We start from the raw sequence: 13,759 nt of genomic DNA, 5'->3' as shown, positions 1-13,759 counted from the left end.
CCCCCTCCCCCGCCAGTGCACCTGCTTCTCTACCAGGGACCCCGCCGCCCCCAAACACGCGCTTGCCCGCAGGCACACACAAATCCTCATGCGCACACACAACACACGCGCACATGCACACACACACACACACACAGGGCCAGCTCGGGGCGGGCGGCCGGCACAGCCCAGCACCCCGGGCCTTGAAGCTGGCGTGCAGCTCGCCACCCACCCTGCCTCCACAGGCTGGCATGGCTCGCCTCGGTACTCGGCCTCTGACAGCCCAGGCGCCGGCAGGCCTGCGTCCCCAACCCGGCCAGCGGCTCCACAGGGCCCGAATGGACACTGACCGCCGCAGCTACAAGTGGCCCCCTCCTCGCCAGCCTGCGGTCGCTTGCCCAGGGCACAGCCTGCCCCCAGCCAGCAGACACCAGCCCCCATAGCCCTGCTGGGGCCGACCCGGGCACCCGGGACCCCGGTGGGCACTGTGGGCGGGCGCCCAAACACCGGCGGGTGGGTGGTGCCGGCCAGGCTCCAGGAGAGAAGGCTGGTTCTGGCTGTACCACGGGGGGGCCATGGGTTTCACTTTTTTGGTTCTGGGGATGGCAGTGGGCCTTGGGTGCGCCTTTGGCTGGCCACTGAGTGGTTTGTGCTGTGTATTTCTTGAGCAAGCTTTGGGATTGGGTGACTATTTTTGGGAGTATCAGGAGTGGGTAGAGTGCTGTGGATTATGGCAGACTATAGGAAGGTGATGACAACAGCTAGGAAAACAACCCAACTGTTTCAAACACTGATGAATCTACCCATGTTGGGGTTTGCCTTACATTTGGGTAGAAAGCAGGATGATTGAATTTAAATGGGTAAATTAATCCTTGGAAACCTGGGCAGGGATGAAGGGGTGGGGGGCCACAAGAGATGGTAAGACCTTCCCAAGAGAGTATGGCCAAATTGAACACCATTCTATGGCAAGTAGTAGTATATTGAGATTGTAGACTATTTCAAATTTGGCATTTTATAAATGACAAAATTTATTATGCCAACTATTAAATCAATTTCTGATAAAATCTGGAAAATATTTCTCTTCTCAAACATAGTTTAACTGTACTTGTGTTTAATAGATAACATCGTTATCTTTTAGAAAGATGTGGCCTCCACCCCAAACATACAGTTTTTGAAGTGTAATCATGTCCAATTCAGCCCGACGCTGTCAAGTTATTAGAATATTCAGAAAATTAGCCATTTTGCTTCCAGGGATGCCTCAATTTGACTGACCATTGGAATCGTGTGAGGAAAATTTTAGACACAATGATTCTGCAGCTTCATTGTAAACCTACTGAATCAAGATCTGTTGATCTGGGGTCTTAGGAAATCTAAAGTTTGATCATTCTCCGATTATTTTGATAAACTGCTTCTATCAAGTTTCTTGTAGGGTTCTAGAATATCATCAGTCTCCTACAGTGTCCATTTTCATATCTTTCCTTCACTTACAATTATTAACAGTTGCTTTGAGAACATCAGCACAACTAGTCAAAGTAAATTCACTGTAGCCAACAATTTACCTTCCTACCTCAGTGTCTAAAAAAATTACATAAAAATGAGAATCTTGTAAAAGGGATTGAGACTAAACATGTCCTGTGTAGCTCTCACTAACCTTTTTACATTTGAACTTCATCTGTGTTATGTACTTATCTTAAATATTTATAAATATTGTTTTCAAGAAGTATTGCAAAAGGAAAATATTCATCATGTTGAAATTTTTTGTAACCCAAGCGATTTAATTTTGCTCTGAAATTTGTGTGTGTGTGTTTGGACCCTAAATTAAACTCAAGGCACCAGCAGTTTGAGAAAAAGTGGAACACATCGATGGTGCAGAAACCTTTTAATAAAAAGAAAGTTTTGCTATGTGAATATGATCTGAAAAGTTATTTTCATCACATACTGTTTTAGAATCAGTAGCTCCATTTCCTTAGTTGTCTCTCCTAGTCTTCCAACTCAGTTTATTTTTCCTATAGAAGTCCAGAGAGACTTTTATCAATCATTTGTTTAAAACTGTTCACATAAAATTAAAACATAAAACCACAGGTGGCTGTCAATATTTTAAAATGTAATGTGGTTATTGTGGAGGCAAAGTACTGCATACATGCTTTCAAATGCTCTCTCTGTATTCCCATTTCTGGTGGTCAAACAGAGAAACAGAAAAGTCTTGTGTTGATCCAAAAACAGTACATTTCAAAACAATTTTTTTTTGCAATTAATAGCAACTTTTCTAGAACCCTCTTCATCAATAAAGGAGAATCTTGAAACCGTTTTAGCAGGATGCTTTCATGCATTTTATTAACCACATACTATCTCTGTTGTACAGGAACCCTTTAGGTTGCTGTTAATAGCTAGTTGGAATCAGGAAATGAGTGCAAAGATAATTGGATGTGGGTACTTTCTCAACTACAGCTGCCTGCCCTTTAGTGTTGTGTTCAATTCACACACAACTCCTTGAACACTAGTGTGGAATTAACCATCTGCTGTGCTCCAGTACATGTATGTGGTTCTGAAACACCATCAGGGAATTAGTGCTTGGCCAGCTGCATAAGAAGATAGTTAAGTTAAAGCACAAAATGCCAACTTTTATTTTCCCTCTTTGAATTGGTATAGTTGGTCTGGGATAGTGCATGGGAATTAAAGGTCTCCAGGAGACAGATGTAGAATGATTGCAGGAGAGATTTCAGAACAGGTCCAAATCAAGAATGTCATGAATTGATGGAATTTGAGTATGGAAGCTGCTGCTAAAAATTCATCATTTTTCCCTCCCTATTTACAGGTTTAGCTGTATACGAAACAAAATGTTTATTGCAGTAGTTGGAGTGATTTCTGTTGCCTTGGCAGTGGTGAGTGGCTTTGGCCTCATGTTATTCGTGGGGGTGCCATTTGTGACAATAGTTGTACATGCACCATTTCTAATACTAGATGAATAACGCACATGTTAGGCTACACTATGAGTATTGGGGAGAAAGTAGATAACAGAATGAGTTTATGATAGATTAAGTAAAAGAACTGTGCTTAGATGACTACAGATCCAAAATAAGATGTGAAAAATGAAGACAAACATTAAATTGTGTTTTCAGAACTGGAAAAAATAAGGACCCCAAATGCAAAAGTAAAGACAATGACATGAGCAGGAAGTTCTCTCTCTCTCTCTCTGTCACACACACACACATGCACAATCCTGAAAAGGTAAAATACAAGTCACTGGAAATGTAAGGGGGGCAAATATATGACATCTCACCCAAGGGATGCAAATTAAACCAAAACTGAGATGCCTTGTTTTCTTATTAAATTAGTAAGTATTGCGAGACTGAAACTTTTGGGGTGGTTGTGTGTAATGAACACTGTCTTCTACTGCTTGGAGAAGACTGTCAATTGACTCATACTTTTCTTAGTCCAATATTTGTATCAAATCAAAAGGCTTAAAAGGGGATTCAAGGTTCCTGTCTTTCACCTCTCCATTCTACTTCTAGCAATTTGTCCTAATAATTGAAAACAATGCTCCAAAAATTAGAGAAAGTATGTTCATTTCTGTGTGATTGAGAATTGAAAACCATCTCCCCTGTCCACAGGAGATTGGTGAATTCAAACATAGGAAACCTCTATATTCCCACCAAGAAACAGACTAGACGGAAAACTAGTGTGCGTGTGCCTGTAAATGATGTTGTGCCTCTCAAGTCATACTGCAATGATAGACTGATGCTGTGGTGGTCAGATAGGTTCAGTAACAGAACGTTGGCTGGAAGTGTTTCTGCATTTCTGTGAAATGCCTTATGAGAGAAAATGGTCTCTCAAGTAATTGAGTGGAATCAGAAACAGATTGCTAATCCTGCTTGAACTAACACGCATCCACCAGGTTTCCTGATCTCAACACTGAGGCACCATAATTGGAGAGGAGGAGTATACTGTGCTGTGTGGAAATAATAGGAATCCGTGCAAAGCACAAGCTCATTACAGAGGGAGGAGTGTGCTCTGTTGTGGACACAGAGACAACCAAGGAAAGTGTTACCTAAGCACAGACTGTGCAAGATAAATAAAATCTGAAGGGACAAAGAATAAGACCTTAAGGGACAAAGGATCATTTCACTTAGATGTGGAATATAGGGAAACTAGACAAAGGGTCAGACAAAGACAAACTTTCAAAGCAAATCTTGAAAGCTGTCCTAGAGCTGAGACAGCCAGGAAGCAGGGGGAGGGCGGGGTGGCAAGAGGGACAGGGAGGAAAGCACAAGGACTCTGGTGGAGGACCACAGGTGTGCTGGTGCTGGGAGAGCGAAAGTGGCCACACCTGAGGGGAGAAATCCTAGACTGTCAAAAACTCAACAAGGATGTAAAACAATGTTGCTTCATTCAAAAGAGAAAAAGGGGGAAACCGTTTGAATTGTGCTATTTACACTTTCATGGATATGAATATACATTAAGATATTTTTTAACAGGTGTTGCATTGATGACATGCTTATCATGATTTCTGCCTGGCAGAAGACCAACATCATGGACAGCGTACAACAGCGAATGTCTGACGTCTACTCCCACGTGGCGGTGTCCATCACCATCATCACTCTCACAAATGTCCGGGCATGCTTTACAGGGGTGATGACCTCCTTTAAGTCCGTGCAGTACTTTTGCATTTACACGGGAACAACCTTGCTCTTCTGTTATTTTTATAACATCACCTGTTTTGGAGCCTCTATGGCCCTAGATGGTAGGAGAGAAGTGGCCTGACTGTGCTTGTTGCAAAAGTCAGAGGGTCACCCGGACCAAAATTTTTCCTCGCTGATAATGTGCTGCTGCTCCCATTTGGTTCTATTTGAACTGATGAAGAATCGAGCATCCATCCAATCAACTTGTTCTTTAGAGATTATTTTGGCCCCTTTCTCACAAACACTAAGTCCAAGTTGTGATAGTGGTTTTATACCTTCTGTACATTGCATTCAGTATATATGGCTGTTTCCAAGAGCAGGAAGGTTTAGAACTTCGGCATTTGGCAAGTGACTATTCTTATATCACACCCTATTTTAACATCCATGAAGAGGATTTTTCAGATTATGGTCCCATAGTGTAGGTTATCATGACTGAAGCAGTTGACTACCGGGATAAAGACACTAGGCAAACATTGGGCAAATGTCTGACCACTTTTGAAAACAGTGACTATGTCATTCAAAATCTAACTCAGTTTTGGTTACAAGCATATATACAGTATATGGAAGACAACATCTTAGCTGTAAATGGCAGAGATAGTTTTATAAACAACATTCCTGGTTTTTTTAGTGCATATTCCAATTTTTACATATGATATTAATATTTCATTATCACATGAGATTACTTCTTCCCGGGCCTTCATACAGACCACGGGTGTTTCTTCTTCGTGCAGTAAGAAGAACATGTTATTCCAATAACGAAGTATAGCCAAAAGGTGTGAGATCCCCCTAATGGTGTATAACCTAGCATTTATCTATTTTGATCAATATTCTGCTATCTTAGAAAACACTATTGGAAGTGTCATCGTTGCATCCATAGCTATGTTCATTGTTTCTTTATTGCTAATTCCCGACTCATTGTGATCCTTTTGGGTCACTCTTTCTATTGGGTCTGTGATTGTAGGAATAACAGGTTTCATGGGATTCTGGCATGTCAACCTTGATCCGTATCCATGATGAATCTTGTGATTTGTATAGGGTTTTCTTTTGATTTTTGTGCACATATTTCTTATGCATTTGTTTCCAGTTCTAAACCCTCAGCAAACCAAAAAGCAATTGAGGCATTGTTTTTGCTAGGTTACGCAGACCTCTCCTGTCTCACCCGCTGCTCCCCTCAGCAGTGTGTTTTGGTAGTCTGCCTGTTCTGCTCTCCCCTCTGTCTCTGGTAAATCCTCTCATCCTTCCGTGCATCTGGTCTGTACCATGGTTCTTGTATAAATAAATAAACCTGAAAAAAAAAAAAAGAATTAACCACTGAAGCCATCAGGTGCTGGACTTTTGTTTTTTGGTAGGAGTTTGATTGCTGATTCAATGGCCTTGCTAGTAATTGATCTGTTTGGAATTTCTTTATCAGTTAAATTTGATACCTAAATGGGACTTAAATGATAATGGATATATGTTTTATTTATAGATAAACAGATACAGATAATAAAAATAAGTATTAACTAATGCTGTAAAGAAAGGAAGTGATATTCCTGGTAATTGTAGGTTTAAAACTATTTTACTTTTTATTTTTTTACCAATAGAGAATAATAATTCTATCTCTCTTATTATATAGATAATTGAAAAGGATAAATTCTTTCTTTGAAAAGGAAACGGTTTTGAGACTTCTCAAGTTCAAGATGTTCTCAAAGGGCATCTGACTGCTAAGGGTCTCATTCTCCTCACTCTGCATGGATGATGCCCTAAACATACTCTTCATGTCCAGATCATCAATAGAGGCAAGTCAGGGATTGGCAATGATGTCACCCACCAGGAGGAGCCACTAAAACCACGTCCTCCGTTAGCCATTATAAACCCAGTAGGAAGAACAGATTCAAAGAATGCCCTCCATTAGAAGAAGGAGGTGGGTTACAGATGGGTGGTTGACAACACTTCTGCCCTTTCTTTTTTTTTTTTTTTGGTGAGAATATATATATATACATATATTTTAATTTAGACATCATTGTTCATTTTTAAACAATATTTGCTCCCCCCTTTCAGGTGTAGTCCCCATAGAATTTCCTTCACCAATTATGCTCAGTGAAATAAGCCAGAAGGAAAAAGAAAAATATAGGATGGTTTCACTTATAGCAGGGATATAGGGGAACCAAATAAGACATCAGTGTAAGAAAAATAACAGCAGTACAAAACCCAAAAAAGAAACATACAACTATTAATCAGAGACATCCTGCAGGGAAGGAGGAAGGACAGGGAGCAGAGGGAAGGAGGGAGGAGCACATGGGACTGGGGTGAGGGTGCACTTGCTTTTTTAACAGCTGTACTAATCGGCCTTTGTCCTGGTTTTACATTCCCAGTGTTAAAAGTACACAATTCATTTACTTCACAATTTGTTTTAAAGCACTTGCATTGTGGCAAACACTCTTCCTGGCTTTTAGCATAAAGCAATGAAGAAAGTGAACAGCAGTCTCTGCCCCTGGGCTGAGGAAGAAACACTCAAGGCAGATACTCAAATGCACATGTTAGGAAGTGATACCTGTCCAGGAGAAACCTGCCAATCACCGTGGAACCCAGCAAGGTCTTGTGAGCCCTCCGCACCACACAGGGAGCTGCATGCTTGTGCACAGGCTTATGGGAAGGGGGCTGCAATGTGTAAGGGACTGAGAAACGTGTGTTGTATGTATGTGTGTTAACATGCAGTGACTTGCAATTTGAAAAAGTGGGTAAAAAGAAGTACAAAAAAGTGGGTAAAAAGAAGTGAATATTTTAAAGTAAATCTTTTTCACCCATGAGAATTTATCAGAGACCTTCTAATATATATTCCCAGTACAAGTTCATTAGGTGCTCATTTTTACATTAAAAAATGCAAAGGCAAAGAACAGTACACATTGATTAAATAGTCTCTTGTCTAAGCAGCAGTAGTTTTCCACATTGAACTCAGATTTTCAGTGTGGCATTGAATATGTTTTAAACTTTCTGTGTGCACTGAAATCTCAGTTATCATTCTTTCCCTTTCAAACACGGAGGAAACACAGAGATGTGTGCTTAGGAATCACAGAGATGTGAAGTGCCCTATCATACTGTTTATGGTCCATTGTCTATATAGTGTGGTTTCTCCACCAGTACCTTTGGTGACCTGCTGTATCTCTTATAACACCTGTGTAAAGCCTCCCAGCATGTCAAAAATGTACTCTTTACTGTCACATTGTGTCATAATTGTACATGTGGCTTTGAAGCAATGAGTATTCTCCTAGCTTACGGTTATTTCTAAATCACGGTTTTAAGAATTTATCAGTGAATGCAGGTGGATAATGTTGGGATGTTGTAATAGTTCTTTCATTACACTTTATATTGGATAACAGGAGGTGTACATGGTTTCTTCTTTCATGGTAGGCTTACGGACACAGGGAAGAAGACAACCCAATGTGGTTCAGCGTCTTTACCAGAATCTGCGTTTGTAGCCAGTACGAAGCCTGTTGTGATTCCAGTGAATGTAGTTGGCGGGAGACATGAACCAGATAAAAATGGCACAAGGTAAAAACAACTCTTCCTTTAAGGTTCAAGGACAATGAGCTGTGATTGCTTTTGTCAGTCCAAGCAAAAAAAAAAGTCTCTATTATAGGCAAACAGTGCTGAAAGTTGAACGATGTAGATCATTGTGTTTTTCTCACTTCATCCTGGGAGTGTAGTTTTCCAAGCCTGTGTGGGCTTTAGGGGATATGTTCACAATTCATCGGGTGAATGCTGCGCTTGACACCCACCACTAATGCCTCATAATGCTGTATGACGGACATTAGGCCCCATCCCTATTTCATTCTCCTCCCAACCCCTTGTGCTTCAGTTGTTTATTCTGCATTTTTTTTTCAGATTTCTAGTTCTTTATATTAGTGACTGTGAAGGAGACCTAGTGCAATAAATACTTTAATATCTATCCATCATCAATTCATAAATTCAGTAAATAAATTCAGGTCAATAAAAGGAAACACACTCAATATATGATCATAGGGTTGTTTTTTTTTTATTTTCAATATAACTGCAAGTTGTTAACCATTTTGTTTCACAAGCAAGTGATTCGAAAAGAAGTAGACTATTACAGAAATACCAGATAATCATGGTAATGTATTTGCAACTATTCAAACAAGAGGAACTGTGTCTCACCATTATATCCCATGAGCTCTTGAAGGCTTACAGTACTGCGTATTCCGATTCTCTCCTGTTTTCACTCTTCAACTTTCAACAATAAGGGTCCCACTCATACATGGTCCAAACTTGCTTTCTAAAGGCTACAAGGATTTTTCACTCTATGATAACAACACATATCTCTTTAGACCCATGGGCAATGTCTGCCTCGATGGCAATCATTCTCCCACCACATAATGTTTTCATTTGAATGTAGGCTCGGTTCATTTCAGTGGGAGAGCTCACTTACCAGGTTTCTCCCTCCCATTTCTCGTTTTTTGACCTCAGTCTATTTTTCCTGTTTCTTATCAAAGCCCATTACCTATGGACAAATTGAGGTTTCCCAGGATCTTTGGTCCCATGACTTTTCCCTCCTTGAATTTGATAGATGCCCAAAGTTTCATGTACGCTGCCAGACTTTCCTTAATTCCTGACATGTGTTCACTGCACCTGCTCTGGGTCCTCTCTCCGTGTATTTGGCACTGGATCACTGAGATCAGAAAGACATCTTTTGTTTTTGTCTATGGGTGATGCCATTTTAAGTTTCGTGGAAGAGAGACTGATGAGGTACATCTTATGTCCATATGACCCTGCTATCACTGCAAGATACCTGTAGTGAATATTTAAACGTAAATCTTTTTCACCCATGAGAATTTATAAGAGACCTTCTAATATATATTCCCAGTACAAGTTTAATTAGGTGCTCATTTTTACATTAAAAAATACAAAGGCTAAAGAACATTACCCATTGAATAATTAGTCCCTTGTCTAAGCAGCAGTAGTTTTCCACAGTGAACTCAGATTTTCAGAGTGGCATTGAATATGTCTTAAAATTTCTGGGGGCACTGAACTCTCAGTTATTGTTCTTTCCCTTTCAAACACAGAGGAATCACAGAGATGTGTGCTTAGGAAACACAGAGATGTGATGTGCCAATCATACTGTTTACGATCCATCGTCTATGTAGAGTGGTGTCTCCAACGGTGCCTTTGGTGACCAGCTCTATTTCTTTTTTCTTTTTTTTTTTGTTTTTATTTTTTATTTTTTTAACATAATAAATTTAATTTTTATATTCCCCCATACAATTGCAACAACCCCATTCTGACCCCAGTCCCTCCCCTCCCGCCCCCCACCACCCAAAAAGTGTCTCTGGTTCATAGTTTTTTGTGGATTTTGATTTTCACTTTCTTATAGTGATTCATTTTCCTGGTCCCTTATTTAAGTTTTCTAGATTCCTGCTATGAGTGAGACCATCCGGTATTTTTCTTTTTCTTTTTGGCTTATTTCGCTGAGCATGATCCCTTCCAGCACCATCCATGTTGCTGCAAATTGCATGTGTTTATCTTTTTTGAATGCTGAGTAATATTCCATGGTATATATGTACCACATCTTCTTGATACAGTCATCTATTTTTGGGCTTTTGGGTTGCTTCCAAAGATTAGCTATTGTAAATAGTGCTGCTATAAACATAGGGGTGCAGGTGTTCTTTGGAATTGATGTGTCTGTGTCCTTTGGGTAAATACCTAGGAGTAGAATTTCTGGATCATATGGAAGCTCTATGTTTAGTAGGTCCAGAAATCTCCACACAGCTATCCATAGTGGTTGGACCAGTTTGCACTCCCACCAACAGTGTAGAAGAGTTCTTTTTTCTTCACAACCTCGCCAACATTTGTTGTTGCTAGTTTTTTTAATATGTGCCATTCTCACTGGTGTAAGATGGTATCTCATGGTAGTTTTGATTTGCATTTCCCTGATTACAAGGGTTGTTGAACATTTTTTCATATGTCTGTTATCAAAAAATGGCCAGAAAAGCTAAAACAAAACTTCTCTGAAGAGGAAATGCAAATGGCCAACAGCTCTATTTCTTATGCCACCTGTGTGAAGCCTCCCAGCATGTCAGAAATGTACTCTTTACTATCATATTGTGTCATAATTGTACATGTGGCTTTGAAGCAAGGAGTATTCTCCTTGCTTATGGTTATTTCTTCATCACAGTTTTAAGAATATATCAGTGAATGCAGGTGGATAATGTTGGGATGTTGTAATAGTTCTTTCATTACACTTTATCTCAGAAAATCGAGGTTTACATGGTTTCTTCTTTCAAAGTAGGCTTACGGACACAGGGAAGAAGACCACCCAAAGTGGTTCAGCGTCTTTACCAAAATCTGCGTTTGTAGCCAGTAAGAACCCTGTTGTGATTCCAGTGAATGTAGTCAGCGGGAGACATGAACCAGATGAAAATGGCACAAGGTAAAAACAACTCTTCCTTTAAGTTTAAAGGACAATGAGCTGTGATTGCTTTGGCAGTCCAAGCAAAAAAAGTTCTTTATTATAGGCAAACGGTGCTGAAAGTTGAATGATGTAGATCATTGTGTTTTTGTCACTTCATCCTGGAAGTGTAGATTTCCAAGCCTGTTTGTGCTTTAGGGGATATGTTCACACATCATCGGGTGAATGATGTGCTTGGCACCCACCACTAAGGCCTCATAATGTTGTATGATGGACGTTAGGCCCCATCCCTATTTCATACTCCTCCCAAAACCTTGTGCTTCAGTCATTTATTCTAAATTTTTTTTCAGATTTCTAGTTCCTTAGCTTAGTGACTGTGAAGGAGACCTAGTGCAATAAATACTTTGATATCTATCCATTATCGATTCATAAATACAGTAAATAGATTCAAGTCAATAAAAGGAAACACACTCAACATATGATCATAGGGTTTGGTTGTATTTTTTTTTCAAAATAACTGCAATTTTTTAACCGTTTTGTTTCACAAGCAAGTAGTTAGAAAAGAAGTAGACTGTTACAGAAATACCACATATTCATGGTAATGTATTTGCAACTATTCCAACAAGAAGAACCATGTCTCGCCGTTGTGTCCCATGAGCTCTTGACGTCTTACAGAACTCTCTATTCCCATTCTCTCCTGTTTTCACTCTTGAACTTTCAACCGTAAGGGTCCCACTCTTGCATGGTCCAAACTTGCTTTCTAAAGGCTACAAGGATTTTTCACTCTATGATAACAACACATATCTCTTTAGACCCATGGGCAATGTCTGCCTCGATGGCAATCATTCTCCCACCACATAATATTTACATTTGAGTTTAGGCTCTGTTAATTTCAGTGGGAGAGCTCACTTACCAGGTTTCTCCCTCCCATTTCTCGTTTTTTGACCTCAGTCTATTTTTCCTATTTCTTCCCAAAGCCCTTTACCTACAGACAAATTGAGGTTTCCCAGGATCTTTGGCCCCATGACTCTTCCCTCCTTGTATATGATAGATGCCCAAAGTTGCATGTGCGCTGCCAGCCTTCCCTTAATTCCTGACATGTGTTCACTGCACCTGCTCTCGGTCCTCTCTCCGGGTATATGGTACTGGATCACTGAGATCAGAAAGACAACTTTTGTTTTTGTCTATGGTTGATGCCATTTTGAGGTTCGTGGCAGGTGAAACTGATGATGTACATCTTACGTGCATATGACCCTGATGTCACTGCAAGATACATGTAGTGAATATTTTAAAGTAAATCTTTTTCACCCATGAGAATTTATCAGAGACCTTCTAATATGTATTCCCAGTACAAGTTCAATTAGGTGCTCATTTTTACATTAAAAAATACAAAGGCCAAAGAACAGTACCCATTATAATTAGTCTCTTGTCTAAGCAGCAGTAGATTTCCACAGTGAACTCAGATTTTCAGTGTGGCAATGAATATGTTTTAAACTTTCTGTGTGCACTGAACTCTCAGTTATTGTTCTTTCCCTTTCAAACCCGGAGGAAACACAGAGAGGTGTGCTTAGGAATCACAGAGATGTGATGTGCCATATCATACTGTTTATGGTCCATTGTCTATGTAGTGTGGTTTCTCCACCAGTACCTTTGGTGACCTGCTGTATTTCTTATACCACCTATAAAGCCTCCCAGCATGTCAAAAATGTACTCTTTACTATCACATTGTGTCATAATTGTACATGTGGCTTTGAAGCAATGAGTATTCTCCTAGCTTATGGTTATTTCTTAATCACGGTTTTAAGAATATATCAGTGAATGCAGGTGGATATTGTTGGGATGCTGTAAAAGTTGTTTCATTACACTTTATATTGGAAAACAGGAGGTTTACATGGTTCTTCTTTCAAAGTAGGCTTACGGACACAGGGAAGAAGACAACCCAATGTGATTCAGTGTCTTTACCAGAATCTGCTTTTGTAGCCAGTACGAAGCCTGTTGTGATTACAGTGGATGTAGTCGGCGGGAGACATGAACCAGATAAAAATGGCACAAGGTCAAAACAACTCTTCGTTAAGGTTCAAGGACAATGAGCTGTCATTGCTTTTGTCAGTCCAAGCAAAAAAAAAAAGTCTCTATTATAGGCAAACACTGCTGAAAGTTGAATGATGTAGTTCATTGTGTTTTTGTCACTTCTTCGAGGCAGTGTTGTTTTCCAAGCCTGCGTGTGCTTTAGGGACATGTGCACACCTCATCGGGTGAATGCTGTGTGTGACACCCACCACTAATACCCCATAATGCTGTGCGAATGACGTGCGGTCCCATCCCTATTTCTTTCTTCTCCCAATCAGTTGTGCTTCAGTTGTTTCGTCTGCATTTTTTTTTCAGATTTTAGTGCTTTAGCTTAGTGACTTGAAGGAGACCTATTGCAATAAGTACTTTAATATCTATCCATCATAGATTCATAAATTCAATAAATAAGGTACCAGGAAAAAACAGTAATAAATGGAGACTGAATAACCTACTATGAATGATTATTGGGTTAATGAGGAAATCAAAGGAGAACTTTAAGAATACCTGAAGATAAATGAAAATGAACACATGAGTATAATAGAACCTACAAAGTACGAAGAGTGAAGTACAAAGCAATACAGGCCCATAAGAAATATTTAAAATATATAATCTCTAACCTTATAATTTA

At 39.9% G+C, this 13,759-nt stretch overlaps 1 pseudogene across 1 annotated transcript; it reads left to right on the top strand.

The window, feature by feature from the left end:
• Positions 1 to 230: 230 nt before the first annotated feature.
• LOC311184185 (patched domain-containing protein 3-like) lies at positions 231 to 13,151 on the top strand (annotated as a pseudogene). The gene is made up of 4 exons: positions 231 to 368; positions 2,754 to 2,941; positions 4,455 to 5,792; positions 13,042 to 13,151. The product of its transcript is annotated as a patched domain-containing protein 3-like (transcript).
• Positions 13,152 to 13,759: the final 608 nt, after the last annotated feature.

Source organism: Talpa europaea, assembly GCF_964194135.1.
Source record: "Talpa europaea genome assembly, chromosome: 14".
NCBI classification, from domain to species: domain Eukaryota; kingdom Metazoa; phylum Chordata; class Mammalia; order Eulipotyphla; family Talpidae; genus Talpa; species Talpa europaea.
The sequence above is the reverse complement of the archived record's forward strand: the minus strand, read 5'-3'. Positions and strand labels throughout refer to the sequence as shown.